At 43.1% G+C, this 14,679-nt stretch overlaps 1 long non-coding RNA gene across 1 annotated transcript; it reads left to right on the top strand.

Annotated features, from left to right (window-relative positions):
- The first annotated feature begins 647 nt into the window (after window positions 1-647).
- LOC311028199 lies at window positions 648-1,712 on the top strand. The gene is made up of 3 exons (XR_014598699.1): window positions 648-913; window positions 1,472-1,526; window positions 1,608-1,712. It is a non-coding gene; the product is annotated as an uncharacterized lncRNA (long non-coding RNA).
- Window positions 1,713-14,679: the final 12,967 nt, after the last annotated feature.

Genomic DNA, 14,679 nt, shown 5'->3' on the forward strand with positions numbered 1-14,679 from the left:
CAAGTACATCATGGACTGAGGACCCCAGTGGACGTTGAGCTGAGGGAAAAGAATGATGACATTTTGACTTGGTGAGACGGTGTGGTAAAGCAAACCAATGGGAAATGTGAGTAGCTGGTGGGTTTTACCTTCTGTGCAGGACAGGACTCAACCAACAGGGACAAGACTAAAGTAAATTTCAAGACGGCCGTGGCTTTTATCTGCTGGAATGAGAACATGAAAACAACACAAATCATCTGAGGCGGACTCTTCTCTGTTCTGGCTCCACGGTGGTAGAAGGAGCCAAGTCCATTTTTAAGACTTGGAATTCACTTTTGACACACTTGTCATGGAATCATGCCACTACTGTTAATCATACTGACATATTTATTACATCATTCAGTCATTTTTGTGGCTGTAATGAACTTGGAACAGAACATGATTACTTCAGACAGAACATGTGCACATAAGCCATCATCTGAAACAGTCACATGTACAGTATGTTTAAAGGCTGTTAATACAGCACCTTTAAAGGGGCCCTATTATGCTATTTTTCCACAAGTTAATATAAGTTATTGATGTCTCCAAACCTGGTCTTTGAATTCCTCAACTGGAAAAAACAATCGGAACATGTATTTCGGAGTGGATCACACTCCTAATTTTCAGCTTTTTTACCCCACTTTTTCAAACGGGTGATTCTGTCGGGGTGTAGCCTTATGCTAATGAGATGACCCCTGACCCCGCTCCTACTGAGGAAGTGGTTGTGTCTCTCCGCCCCGTGCTGTCCGCGTCCAGCTTGTTGCCATGGTTATGGTTCTACGCTACAAACTAACAGCGGTCCAGCCGTACCGCTTCGAACCGGACTCCGACCCAGAACCAGGACCAGCTCCTGTAGAAGTTCTACGCCGCGGATGCAGCAGGACGTTTCTGAATGGTTAGTTAACATGTCTGTGTAACGTTTTGGACGGTAACTCGATGTGTGTTAGCGTAGCTAGCGCTAAGCACAATGACGCTAATGCTGCGTTCTTCGCTCTATAAGTAACGTATCTGTGAGCTATTTCGGCAACAATTAATATCGTTAGTAGTGCCGTGTTGTTGACAGTTCTCAGTTGCATGTTTTCCAAATAGGGATGTAACATTATATTTAAACGGATGAAAACCCGCTGAAAACAGCGTCCTGTATGCGGGCAGTTTGTTTACATCACATTAACGGGATTAAAAACTTCATCCTCTACACATAAAGATATACAAGGAACAGGATTTGGTCAGTATCATGTCGTCCTCCAGAATTATGTGCTGAATTGTGAATTATAGGCTGTGTGCTGTGTTTTATAAACGTGATTGTGCTCCATCTCAACATTACGTGCCAAACTTACTGTTACAAAATTCAAACATGAGGTTTACACCTCAGCTTGTCAGCAAAGTCAGTCAGGTTACCATATTAACAAGATTTGTTGTTGAAATGTTCAAATTCTGTACTATATTCATCTAGGTGACCATGTGGGCCTTCAGACACCGAACATTTCTGCTGCATGGAGACACCACAGGTAATGTTACTGTCTGTTACACCAAGTTGTCTGTTGAGATTATTATTCATATAACATGACGATTATCATGATTCACACTAGGTAAGAAGACGGATGTAGCAGCTGGAGGAGGAAGAGGCTTACATGGTGGAACATCCTGGTTGGAACTGTCTGTCTGAATGTTCTCTCTCCAAAACGCATGAAATATACAGCTGGTTATGGTGCTTTATACGTAAGAGGAATAAAGCAGTCTGTTGTTTGTTTATCAATTGTGTTTTATAAAAAATAAATCCCTCTATGCAACATATTATGCAGTCTTCCTGACCATTACTTCAGTAATATTAACCATGACACATTTTACAATTACTGTAAAGACTTCATTGTCAAATTAATCAGCAGTTGAAATTCACAGATATCTCAGAACACAAACGCAAACTGTTTGTGGCCGACTCTGCAGGGTCATATCAAGCTCTTCTGAAGTCAAGGAAGAGCTGCCCTCCAAAGTATCCTCCTGCTCTACCGGGCGAGCTCTCTTTGATGGTCTCCTTATTGGAGTGGTTGTGAAACGGGTCTGGAACCATGGCTGTGCCAACACCAAAGTCCTTGCAGGACACAGTAGCTGTAACAGAGTTGTATGGAGGAATGAAACCCATGATATCACATAATAGAAATACACATCTGCACAACTACTAGTAGTTGCTGTTAAACCTGATCTAAAGTAGGCTACATGTCAGGCTACACACCTTTACTTGGGTAAGGAGCCTGTAGTCCTCCTAGACAGGTGAGTGCCAACAGTAGCTGCTGTGGTGGGTCGCTGTGGGACGCTGATGTGAGCTGCTGCGAGCTGCTGCTCTGTAAGCAGACAGACAGTCAGACAGACAGTCAGAGTTTACAACTACATCTGAAATGTGGAACACGTTACTATTTCACTATAACTGATGTGGTGACGCTCCAATAGCTCGTAAAATCCCTTCGTTAGCGGTGCAAAAAGAAACGTTTGTTGATGTCGTCTTTGCATCGGCGAGTATAAACAAACAGATCAGCTGCTCTTGCTGCCGCATTCGAGCTACAAAACGTTCCCAAGCAAACTGATGTCTAGCGTTATTTTACAGGTTTGGGCCCCCGCAGTACTACGTATCGTTAACGGTCCTCAATATCAATACAATGGAAGCTTTTAACGCAACACGCCAATGCTAACTTTAGCGCAACACGTCAATGCTAAGAAAGCAACGGTAAACTGTAACACGGCATATTACATAATATTTAGTAACTTACCGCTTCAGTGTCTGTGGTTGGCTCTCGGACTGTCGGTATTGATCCAAACTTTAGCCTCAGGTTAGAGGTATATCCTGAGCTGTAGCACCCCATGTTGTCAAAGCTCCTGTCGGTGAAGTGCGTCGCACAAACAAACACACATTTACGGACGCGTGTGCGCACATTTACATCGTAGATGTTCCGACGATGACAGTAAATATCAGCAATTGGACTGCCAACTAGCTTTCCGTTGATTTTGGCATTTTGGTTCACTGGTTTGTATGTACATTTATTTATTTATTTAATAAGTTTATTTGTATCAGGGACAATGTACAAAATAACATTAGTCTCGAGATGAGACGAGATGCCTTGTACCGGATTTAGCTTACTAGCTACTTTCCATCCGTAGTCCCTGGGCAGGTGAATACTGACAGCCAACAGGTATGGGGATTATGTGGGCGGGAGCACACAGGTGGAGCGATTCTAATGAGCCGAGATGACCCATATAAGGCACAGCAAAATTCGGTGCTGACGTCATTTAGTGGACATTCTGCAAACCGTTCGTTTATCGGGAGGATTTCTTTCAAACTGAGAAAGTGAAACAGGGAGATGGTGGTCTTTTGGGGACTTATTGACACCCCAGGGACCCATTTTAGGGTTGAAAAACATGGAAAAGTCGATTTTTCATAATAGGGCCCCTTTCAGTCGCACGAAAGTCGCAAGCACAACTTATTTGTTGGTAGGTTTTAGGGATGGTGTAGTACAAGAAACTTGTGTATCTGGAAACTGGAGAGCCTGGTGTTTCAGACAGTGAATAATTCTGCGATGGATATAATAGACAACTAACTGATTAATCCACTAATCATTGTAGCTCTATGCTTCAGTAACAACAGTACCAAATATCGATTTTAACCATTTATTTTTGTCTCATTTTACAATTAGATTGAAGAATGGCACTGCATCTGAAGTTGAGAGTCATTGTGGATGACAATGACTATAGAAGACTTGATTTACATTTAGGAATGCCAGAAACTTTGACAGATTTACACAATACAATTTGCCAAAAATTTGGAATTGAAATAGACTTTCATATTCAGTTCATGGATCCTGACTTCAACAGTGAATTCATGAATGTTGTGTCCATACAAAAATTTGATGAATATTTAGGTGGCCTGTAAATAATTAACAGGAGAACTCTGGGAGAGCATTTCAACACAGCACAAAGATATTCGAATGATGGAAAAACACCAAGTGACATCTGTTTCCCCTGAAATGTATTTTTAAATATAGCAGCAACCCCTCCACCTCTTTTCCCAGATCTACAAACATCAATAAAATTATAGTTGGGGGGTGCTGTCTCGATCAGAATGCTTGCACTGTTATTTTGTTCTAGCCATGTTTCAGTTAAAAACATAAAATCAAGTTTAGTTTAGAAGTGGTAATGTAATCATTGACTAAAAATGATTTGTTATTAAGAGACCTAACATTTAGCAGACCCATCCTGATGGTGTTATTGACAGGCTTTGAGGTTGACTTTGATTTTGAGAGAACAGGAATGAGATTGTTTAGGTTAGCTGTGTGTTCAAGTTTCCCAATGTTTACTCTCTTAGTAGTCACAACAGGAATGCAGAAGGTGCCATGTTTTGATGTAGGCGACCTTGGGTCCAGCTGATAATGCGGTCTACTGCTGAACCCTTTTCTCTCTCAGTAATATTCAGGGCTGCTGTCAGGGTGGGGAGGGGGTGGCCATAAGGGGGGGGAGTGAGCAGCGTCACAGCTGGGATGAACTGCTGGAGGTGGATGTTGACGCTGAGGGGGAGATCGCCTGGGTTTTGGTGACGTAGTTGCAGTCTTGGGAGAGGGGGTCCTGGGTTTTTTGGTGACTTAGTTGCAGTCTTGGAAGAGGGGGTCCTGGGTTTTGGTGACTTAGTTGCAGTCTTGGAAGAGGGGGTCCTGGGTTTTGGTGACTTAGTTGCAGCCTTGGGAGAGGGGGTCTGAGTAGGGCGGGGGGTAGGTGGGGGTAGCTCCTGGAATTCCAAGGGGGAGCAGGGGAGAGAAAGGTTTATTGGAGGGAGGGAGAATGACGAAGACCTGGATTAGGATTTGGGGGGGATGGGGGAGGGATCCACATTCAGTCCTCCTTCGACGTTTCTGATAATCTGTGTTTCGTCTTCCCTCTTTGTTGGTTCCTCTCGTCTCTTGTCCTTGGCGACAGATGGATGACGCAGGCATTAAGACATGTTGGTGATGAATAGCTTTGCCCCTAGCTTATTTAGGCAAAGTCCGTTTGTCTTAAAAAGATGCCTGCGGTCCCAGAAAAAGCGGAAATTGTCAATAAAATGCATTGGGCGAGCAAGAGATGCAGTTGAGAGCCATTTGTTGAGCCAAAACAGTCTACTGAATGTCTCCGCTCCTCTCCCAGTCGGGGGCAGAGGGCCACTGATGAAAACCTCAGCATTCACAGAGCTGACTGTTTCAAAGAGTTTGTTGAAGTCCTCTCTCAACTCTCTTGATTGTTGTTTTTCAATGTCATTAAATCCAATGTGCAGAATGATATTTTTCACAGTTGGGTGTGCAGCCACAATTTCCAGGATTCTTTTTTCCAAGTCAGACACCGTATCCTTCGGAAAGCAGAGTACTTTGATGTTATTACTGCTTTTCATATCTTTTACAGAAAAGTCACCCACAATCAGATTTTCAGGCCCTGTCGTTGGCTTTCTCTGTGGCGTCAAGTTAGCAGGTCTTACCCTGCTGCGTGGTGGTGGGGGGTTATCCAGGCAATCAGAGGGGGATCCATGGTCCTGCAGCAGTGGAGAAAACCTGTTCTTTAGTTGAACAGTTCTTTGCTGGGGAGGTTTCTTGGTAGCTCTCCTCTCCCCAGCTGTCCGCTGCTGTGTCCTACGAGGCAGTGGGGTTGAGGAGGCGGCCTGGATGGAGATGGTAATGCAGGCCAGCCGGTCAGATCACAGATATCGGGGCGCTGGGTCCTGCCAGTTATCCGTTCTCCCATGTCACAGGGAGATGGTCTTCTCTTTGGCTTCGCACCAAGTGTGTTCCAGGGAGGATTATTGCTGGTAGATTTATTACCGTGTACAGGATCCTCTCGTTTCTTCATAGCTTCATTATTGCTACTTAGCTGGGTTCTAGGAGTTTATGGTAATCTTCCGTAGAGAAGGGAGGCATCTTCTGCTAATTGCCTTTAGCAGGCTCAGGCTTATCTTGTTTGGTAGGCCTCCTCGCGTAGCGTTGAGGAAGTCGTAAAAATATTGAAAAATGCCTGTTTTATCTCAAAGAAAATATAATGCCACTGGTTTTGTAAGTATCCAGAGCTGCTGCTCTTTGTTTCTTATTGAGGAGAAGCAGATAGCAAAAAAATAGCAGAAAATCGCAGGCAGGGGTGAGAGCAAAGAGGAAAAGCGTCTGCACTGTAGGAAAGCCGGAAGCAAGCCTAGGACTCATCTCCCTCACCCAACAGTGTGACTGTCTCTCATCTGCGTGATGCCTTCAAATGCTCCACACTGAAAGGAGGTCCGTGGTTTTCCCTCGTTGGTGGTCACTTTGCTTCTTGATGACTTTCCTTCTTCACTTCCATTAGTTTGTTGTTTCTTTTTCTTGGGACTGGAAGTTGAATGGTCTTCTTCTCTGGCTGTTGATCCTCCATTTTGAATCAGCAGTAATGAAATGTACCTGGTCAAACACTTTAGACTAGAGGGAGCCTGACTCAGCAGTTGGAAGTTACCGAAGTAAAGCAGCATACTTCCGTAGACCGGAGAACAACCGCTGCTGACTGACGTAAAAAGCTAAAACTCATTTTTAATTTTGAGATCATATTTCTGGGCAAAGCAGCAAGTACAAGCACTTTCATTATCAATCATTGATAGTAACTAAGAAGACAATTAAATAGATGAAAATGTTATGGACTGCCACTTTATGTCCTCTTGACATTTTAATTCACAATTCAATATTATTTCATTAAAGAGTGCAGTCCGTTTATGGTATGTATAATGAATTCCATCCATCCATCCATTGTCTACGGCTTATCTTGTATTCAGGGTCGTGAAATGTCCTCACTCCTAAATATTCCACAGTCAAAGTGGGATTATAACAAAGTGGAAGCGATTGGGAATGACAGCAACCCAGCCAAGAAGTGGTAGGCCACGTAAAATGATGGAGCGAGGTCAGCGGATGCTTATGAGGCATATAGTGCACAGAGGTCACCAACTTTCTGCAGTCAATCGCTACAGACCTCCAAACTTCATGTGGCCTTCAGATTAGCTCAAGCACAGTGTAGAGAGCTTCATGGAATGGCTTTCCATGGCGATCAGCTGCATCCAAGCCATACATCAGCAAGTGCAATGCAAAGCGTTGGATGCAGTGGTGTAAAGCACGCCGCCACTGGACTCTAGAGCAGTGGAGACACATTCTCTGGAGTGACCAATCATGCTTCTCCATCTGGCAATCTGATGGACGAGTCTGGGTTTGGCAGTTGCCAGGACAACGGTATGGTGTGGGGTTGTTTTTAAGGAGCTGGGCTTGGCCCCTTAGTTCCAGTGAAAGGAACTCTGTGGAAACAATTTGGGGATGGCCCCTTCCTGTTCCAACATGACTGTGCACCAGTGCACAAAGCAAGGTCCATAAAGACATGGATGAGAGAGTTTGGTGTGAACTTGACTGGCCTGCACAGAGTCCTGACCTCAACCCGATAGAACACCTTTGGGATGAATTAGAGTGGAGACTGAGAGCCTTCCTGTCCAACATCAGTGTGTGACCTCACAAATACACTTCTGGAAGAATGGTCAAAAAGTCCCATAAACACACTCCTAAACCCTGTGGAAAGCCTTCCAGAAGAGTTGAAGCTGTAAAGGGTGGACTGACATCATATTAAACCATATGGATTAAGAATGGGATGCCACTTAAATTCATATGCGACAAGGCAGGGGAGCGAATACTTTTGGCAATATAGGTTATGTCATCAACCATGAGGGTGGAGCAACTAGAAACTTTAATGACATTCATGTTGAAGGAGTTATCACTCTGGAGCACATTGGATGTATAGCCCGAGCCTGTGCAATGATTCTGGGAGTCATCTATGCACTGAACATGGCTTATCCCAAAGAGCTGAGATACTATATGAATTTATTCAGAAAGTGCTCTTGCAAATTAAGGGCGAAAGGCTTTCTCCCAAATAAAAGTCCTTGGACTAAAGAACAAAATTGATGATGGAATGTAGGATTTCTTAAGCTGCTAATGCTGCTGCCCTTTTAAGCTGGCTTGTTGTTTTGGGTTTTTGGGAGTGGGGGTGGAAGATGTGTTCTACAATGTGTGAAATACAGCTCCAATACCCCTTCTCCACCAACATGAACCTAGTTCAAGTACTGGGCCGGTGCCCGTGCTGGATCGCAGTTGCTTCAACTTGCGAACCTTCTGAGAACCTGCGTTTCCACAGGCTAGAGAGCCCAGAGAGACACGTCATTACGTCACTGCATACGTCTGCATATGTCTGAGGTTTCACCAGAAACGCTAGTGCTAACTTCAAGCATAAGAACAATGGAGGGCTACATCGCTCCTGGCTTTGCGTGCCTACATCGTCATTAACACAAGACAGATACAAGACATTTGTGCTGCTCGTCTTGAATGCTGTAGACAGAGATCACGTTCGAGAAGAATTACCACATTTGGATTCTTATTAACACTGAATGTAAGATGTTAACAGCGCGCTAGCTCGAACGTAAGCTAACGTTACCTAGCGCAGACTACCTGGTATTGATCACATTACAGTTAATGTGATAACAACAAATGAAAATAAATTTAATGATACACCGATTTCTATCTTTACATGTAACATTAGCAACATTGCCTGTTGTCTGGGCACAGCCACAATTAGGGCTGGGTTCAAATAATCGATTTTCTGATTAATTATTCTGATTAGGCACCGGCTCCGAACCAGCCCTCAAAATGCCTCGGTGGAAAAGGGGCACAAGTGAAGAACTACTGAACTGCTCTTTCACTTTACAAAACAATGTATAGACTAATACAACCAACCATCCCTTGTGAAGCGTGTGGTGGCGTGGTGTTCTCCTCTGCGGCAGTGGAGAGGACACTGACTTCAAACATGCTTTGCCTCACATCCAAGCATGTTGAGCATGGAATCCTTCTTTTTGGACATTTAGGGCGTTTTCACACCTGTGGTTCGTTTGGCCCAAGGACCAACTTATTACAATGTTGCAAATTGCCTCGAGTTTGGTTTGTGTTCACACAGCAGCATTCACAAGCGGACCAAAATGTTTGATGCGTGGGGAAACTGCTCTCTAATTGGTCGGAATTTCCTCGTGGGGAAACTCCCGGAAGTAAACAAAGAAGAACAGCCTCCAGAGCGCTACTTTTCAATTTTACAATGGAGGGAAAGCTACGCGGGTTGCTCTTGGCCCTGGTCATCGTGTATTACGTCGTTTGCACTTATCACTGTAGGCAAACGGTACTGTTTGAAAATGAGGCAAGGCTGCCTGGTTCACACCGGCCGCGGAAGCGCCCCGAATAGGCGCGTAGCGGAGCCCGCTTCCTTTCGGCGCCCCTGTTAAGCGATATTTAATAAATGTGAAGAGTAGATAAACAAATATGTGTATTTCAACGGTTCTCTCTCTCTCTCTCTCTCTCTCTCTCTCTCTCTCTCTGAATGGATAAATACAAGAAGTGTTCAAACTTCTTGGTTACAGAAATATGGCGTATTAATTTTATGGGGTTATTTACTCTATAATGAAAAAAATAGCTCTGAACAACAGCTGAGCAGAAGCGCTTGAGGACCGTCGCGGAGAAATACGTGTCTGGTGTGAACAGGGGGGCAGCGGACCGCACGCGATTTTCGTCGGCGCGGCGCACCGCGGCACTTCCGCGGCCGGTGTGAACCCGGCGTTCCTCCTGAACTGTGACATGCTCATCAGCACAGCGCAGCTGGCTACGGGAGGTGGTTTAGTCCAAAACAGGCTCAATGCACCCATTAAAATCACTAATTGATTAATTTCTGTAAAAGTGGATATGCCCTTTAAAAGGAGGCCATTTTGGCTTGGTAAATCAGTCTGGCTATGGCTACAGAGGAGGTAGGAACTAAGACAGAGGGAATTGCTCAGCTTTTTATTTTGTTTTTTTTGTACAGTATGTTTGTTATTTTCACTTTTGTTAATATTTGCGCTGCTGCATTGTGGAGGTTGGAGTAATTAAAAATATATATTTCATATCTATTTTTCGACTACGCCATCATTTTTCTGTTTTTTTGAGGAATTTAAAGTAGAACCCCGCTACAGTCAGTAAAAGGTTTTCAACGATGAAGGCTCCGGTGGAAGCCTGTTTTCTTATTTTGCTGTGTGGGGGACCTTTCTGGGCATCAACCCGTGGGCAGTGGGTGTGTAGCTTTCGTAACAGCATGCAGGTGCCAAATTGAATGCATAAATTCAAGAGGAAGCTCCAAAATGGTGGAAAAAGGCGAAACACCAAGGGGACAAAGCTCATTCCAAAGTACAGCTCCTCGTCTTAATTTATTTAAATTTTCGTCTTAACATGTTTAATTAGATTGAACTGAATTTTAGTGTATATAAATTAAACCATTGAGTTGATCTTAATGTACATAATTGATCCTAGTATACTGAAGATAAGAAATAATTCCAACAAAACTGAATTTAGTTGGATTTTTTTATAATTTAGAATATACTACTCAAAGTAGTTTAGCTCAAAAGTTATATCCCTCACACTTGTTCTTTTATTTTTTGCATGTTTATGGTATAATCAATTTTCACTGTAATTCATTTATGTAATGTATTTTATGTATTATTTTTGCCACTGCTACAACCGGAGAATATAGTTGGAAACTAGCCGCAAAGGCTAAAGCTGCTCTTTTAATTGTAAAGGGGACTGCCCGCAAAGCCATAAAACAAATAAACTAAACGAAAAATATATAAATAACTACCCTCAACATAAAAATATAAGTACATTTAATGTAACAAATATGTGTGCAACCATGACATAATACAATTAGGTAAATTCAACACAAGATTGTTTTTCAGTGTTATAGTGATGACACAAAATGATGAGTGCAAGTAAAACCTCCATTCAAATAGGACACAGCCCTCATGTTTCCGAACAACATGTCAATTTTTTGCCACAATGAATCCTAAAATCTCTTTCATGAATGTGTCTGTTTAGTTTTACAAGTATACAAGTGGTGGTGTTATTGGTTACAGGGAGAAGCAAATCTTTCTTTTTTTGTTTTGTAAAACACTCACAACTGCATTCTGTTCATAAAAAGTATTTTTTTCTTATTACAGTTCTTATTAATAATACAATACGTATGAACGATTACAGCTTCTCTGATTACATACCGATGTAAATGCAATTCTTCTGACTGTTACTAAAGCATATAGTAAATGCTTATGATTGATTACTAAATTACTTGAGTAATTGTGTGTATTAGCCAAAACTAAATAACTCAAAAAGTCAAACAGCATTCATTGGAATAACTGAAAAATAAATATATTCATAATAATCCAAGTGGTCAACTTTACATAAATTAAATGAAACGCGTTCAACCAAATACATTTCAAATGTGTATTATTCTATAATTCCACAAGGATAACAAAACAAAAGAACCGAACAGTTTGAGAAATCGAGACGTTTCTGCACCGCTTTGAAAGAAGAAACATTAGACTGAAGGTCAAAGAGTTTTTTCCACTCACCATCTCTGCTGCAGACGAAGCAGCCGGTCCAGTGGAAGCATGTGTGTGTGGTTTAGACTGTTGTTCCAGGCTGCTTTTATTCCCCATCATCATCAGCAGCAGCAGCCACAGCAGTAACAGTTTCGATCCTTCTCCCTGTGAGGCCTGGCGGGACTCCTGTTTACTCCAGGTTAAAAAAAACTGCAGAAAAACACAAGCTGACGTCACGTCCGTGATCTGCAGCATGGAACATTAATAGTGTCGTCCTGCTGCTTGACTCCTAAAACTGTTGTGTGAACTCCAGACGGATATATTTCATGTCACTGTTTTTATTTCCATTAGAGGTTTCCCAGTATCAACAATTGACCTAATTTGTGAGCTGAGCATCACTGATCACATGGCCTTCACCATCGACCACAAATAGGCTGAGTACATGTCTATACTATACTTTATGTCCACATGTTAACATATACTTCACAACACTTCACAACACTTTGTATAGCCATAAAGCCCCATCCATCATCTACCGCTTATCCTGTATTAAGGGTCGCGGGGGGCTGGAGCCGACCCCAGCTGACATTGGGCAAAGGCAGGGTTTACCTGGACAGGTAATCAGTCTATCACAGGGCTGATGTTATAGAGTGTATACAGTGTTATAAGAATTTTGTATAACCTCATGTCTTAAAGTTTTCTTTGTTCAGGTTACAGCTTTATGTGTTGAACTGTTTATGACTTTAGTATCCCCATTGCTGACCTAAATGTTATCAGAGGCCTGGTAGTCATGATGTCTTGTTCTGCATGAAGGTTAACTGTCAATGACGCATTATCTCCTGTGCCTTTAAAAGACTCAAGTCACAACACTGATTTGAGCACTTTCTCTGTAGCATCCTCACACGTTGTTGCATTGTAACTGCTCCTCTTGATCAAGATTAAAGTCAGATGTCGACTTTACTTCTGTCTCTGATCTCCTCCTTGGGTGAATTTATACGTTTACAGGCAAATTCTTTTAACATTTTGGCGCCCAACGTGGGGCCCAATATCTGTTTCTCTTCTCCAACTACCGGACCTGAACACCTTGCAAGGCGGCCCCGGCTGGAGCGGAGAGCAGTGACGGGGTCCGAACGAAGGAGGAATCTGAGGCATCAAAAAGAAATTAGGTAGAGTATTTACTGAATCAGAAAAAAAAGGTTTTACTCAACATAAAAAAAAAAGATCTAGGATCTCGAAGACTGTGTTTGGAACCAGTAGTAGAGCAGCTAGGTTTAAAGTCCGGGGGCTAAGGCCCGAAAAAGCTTTGTGCGGGTGGGAGGCCCGAAAAGCGCAGTGAAGCTGTCTAGGATTGCTAGATTTAAAGTCCGGGGGCTAAGGCCCGAAAAAGCGTTGTGAAGCTATCCAGGATTCTCAACTTGCCGAGAAAGGGTTTTACCAAATCGGGTGAAAAGGTTTTCTACTCATTTAGCAAGACACAGAGAACTGTGTTGACGACAGTCGACCAGTTACAGAAAAAAAAAAAGAGAGGAGGGATTCTCCTATCGGGAAGTTTTGATTCGGAGGGAGTCTTGCTAAATCAGTAAAAAATCCGAGGTCATATACCCCGGAGTACTGGGTCTGAGACCAGTAAAGGGACGTCTTTGGAAAGACGAGAACAACCTTGATCCCTACCTCGAAGTACTGGGTCTGAGACCAGTATAGGGACGTCTTTGGAACGACGGGAACTACTTTGATCCACCAGGCCGGCTGAGTTAACAAAAAAAAGGGAAAAGCGCTATCACTCAGGTAAGACGAACATTATTTTTATTTGATTAATTTGTTTATTCTAAAATATATATACAACCTATATAGAATAAAATAGAATAAAGTGAACTAGATATAAATAAAATAAGATGGGTAACAGCCATTCGTGTTGCGGCCAGAACACGGAAGCTGAGTATACAGGAGATGTGAAGTGTATGCAGGAAAAAGATAAAGACAACGTCAAATATCTTAAACTGTGGAAGACCAAATATGGGTTTCGGGGAAGACTAAATGTGAAAGAAACTAACAGATTGGTAGAGGAGATGGAAGAGGAGACTAGAGCAGGAGGAAAAAGAAAAAGAAACACACAAACAGACAAATTCTAATCTTTATCCTGTTCTTTATTCTCGCCGAGAACAACGGAGAGATGATGACGAAGTCCCTCTGGGTCCGACGCCTGTCCCTCCCCCTACCACTCCACCCCAGGCCGGCACATATTCCGGCTTCCTCCGAACCGCCAGAAGCCTCCGCTCCGCAAATACCAGGGCACCCATGGGATGCAGAACAAGGGGGCAAAACCCGTAGCGGTAAGACATTCAATCCTCTTATTTCATCACATTACACAGAACTAAGGGAAAGGAGAAGACAAGTGACTACTTTGTTTTGATGATGATGATGATTGGAGGAGTGCTTGCAATGTGTTTTACCGAGAGGGTGCAGAAAGCGGGGTGGATGGCGGAGAGGAAGAGGAGAAGGAGGGAGGGGAGGGGGCGCGGAGGTGAGCAGATAGAGAGACAGGAAAGATGTTTGCTAAAACTGGACATTGGGTGAGAGACTGCAGGTCCGGAGGAGGGGCAAGAGGCGGAGGCACAGGACTCAGACGGCATCGAGATTCATCTCCCTGGAACCGAGAATCATCACCTGTGTGACTATCTCAACGGAAAGGACATGCAGGCCACAACACCAGACACTGAGAAAACACTGTGGCGCGACAAAGGAGCAAAACAAACAGATGACGACATCTGGAGATGACCTGAGGGTAAGCCCATCCTTCCTAAAACCCTCTATAGATTTGCGGCTTTTTTAAACCATGGAATTACCCATGTCTCAACAGGAGGGATGGTGGCAACGATAAGTAAATGTTTTACAACGTATGGATTCCAAGAGTACTCTAAAAAATGTTGTGCATCCTGTTTGATTTGCTCCAAGCACAACTCAAAAGGAAGAATCAGACCTAAAAGAGGAGCGGTACCGAGAGCTGAATATCCATTCCAAACAATATGCATGGACTTCATCGAACTAAACAAATCAGAGGGGAAGAAATACTGTCTAGTAATAGTAGATATGTTTTCAAAATAGGTTGAAATCACACCAACAGCAACAAACGACACTATAGTGGTAGCAAAAATCCTTGCTACTGTTATTGCACCAAGATTCGGATTCCCAGAAACAATTTACTGTGATAACGGTCCACATTTCAGGAA

The sequence above is a fragment of the Eutrigla gurnardus genome (assembly GCF_963514095.1).
Source record: "Eutrigla gurnardus genome assembly, chromosome: 17".
NCBI classification, from domain to species: domain Eukaryota; kingdom Metazoa; phylum Chordata; class Actinopteri; order Perciformes; family Triglidae; genus Eutrigla; species Eutrigla gurnardus.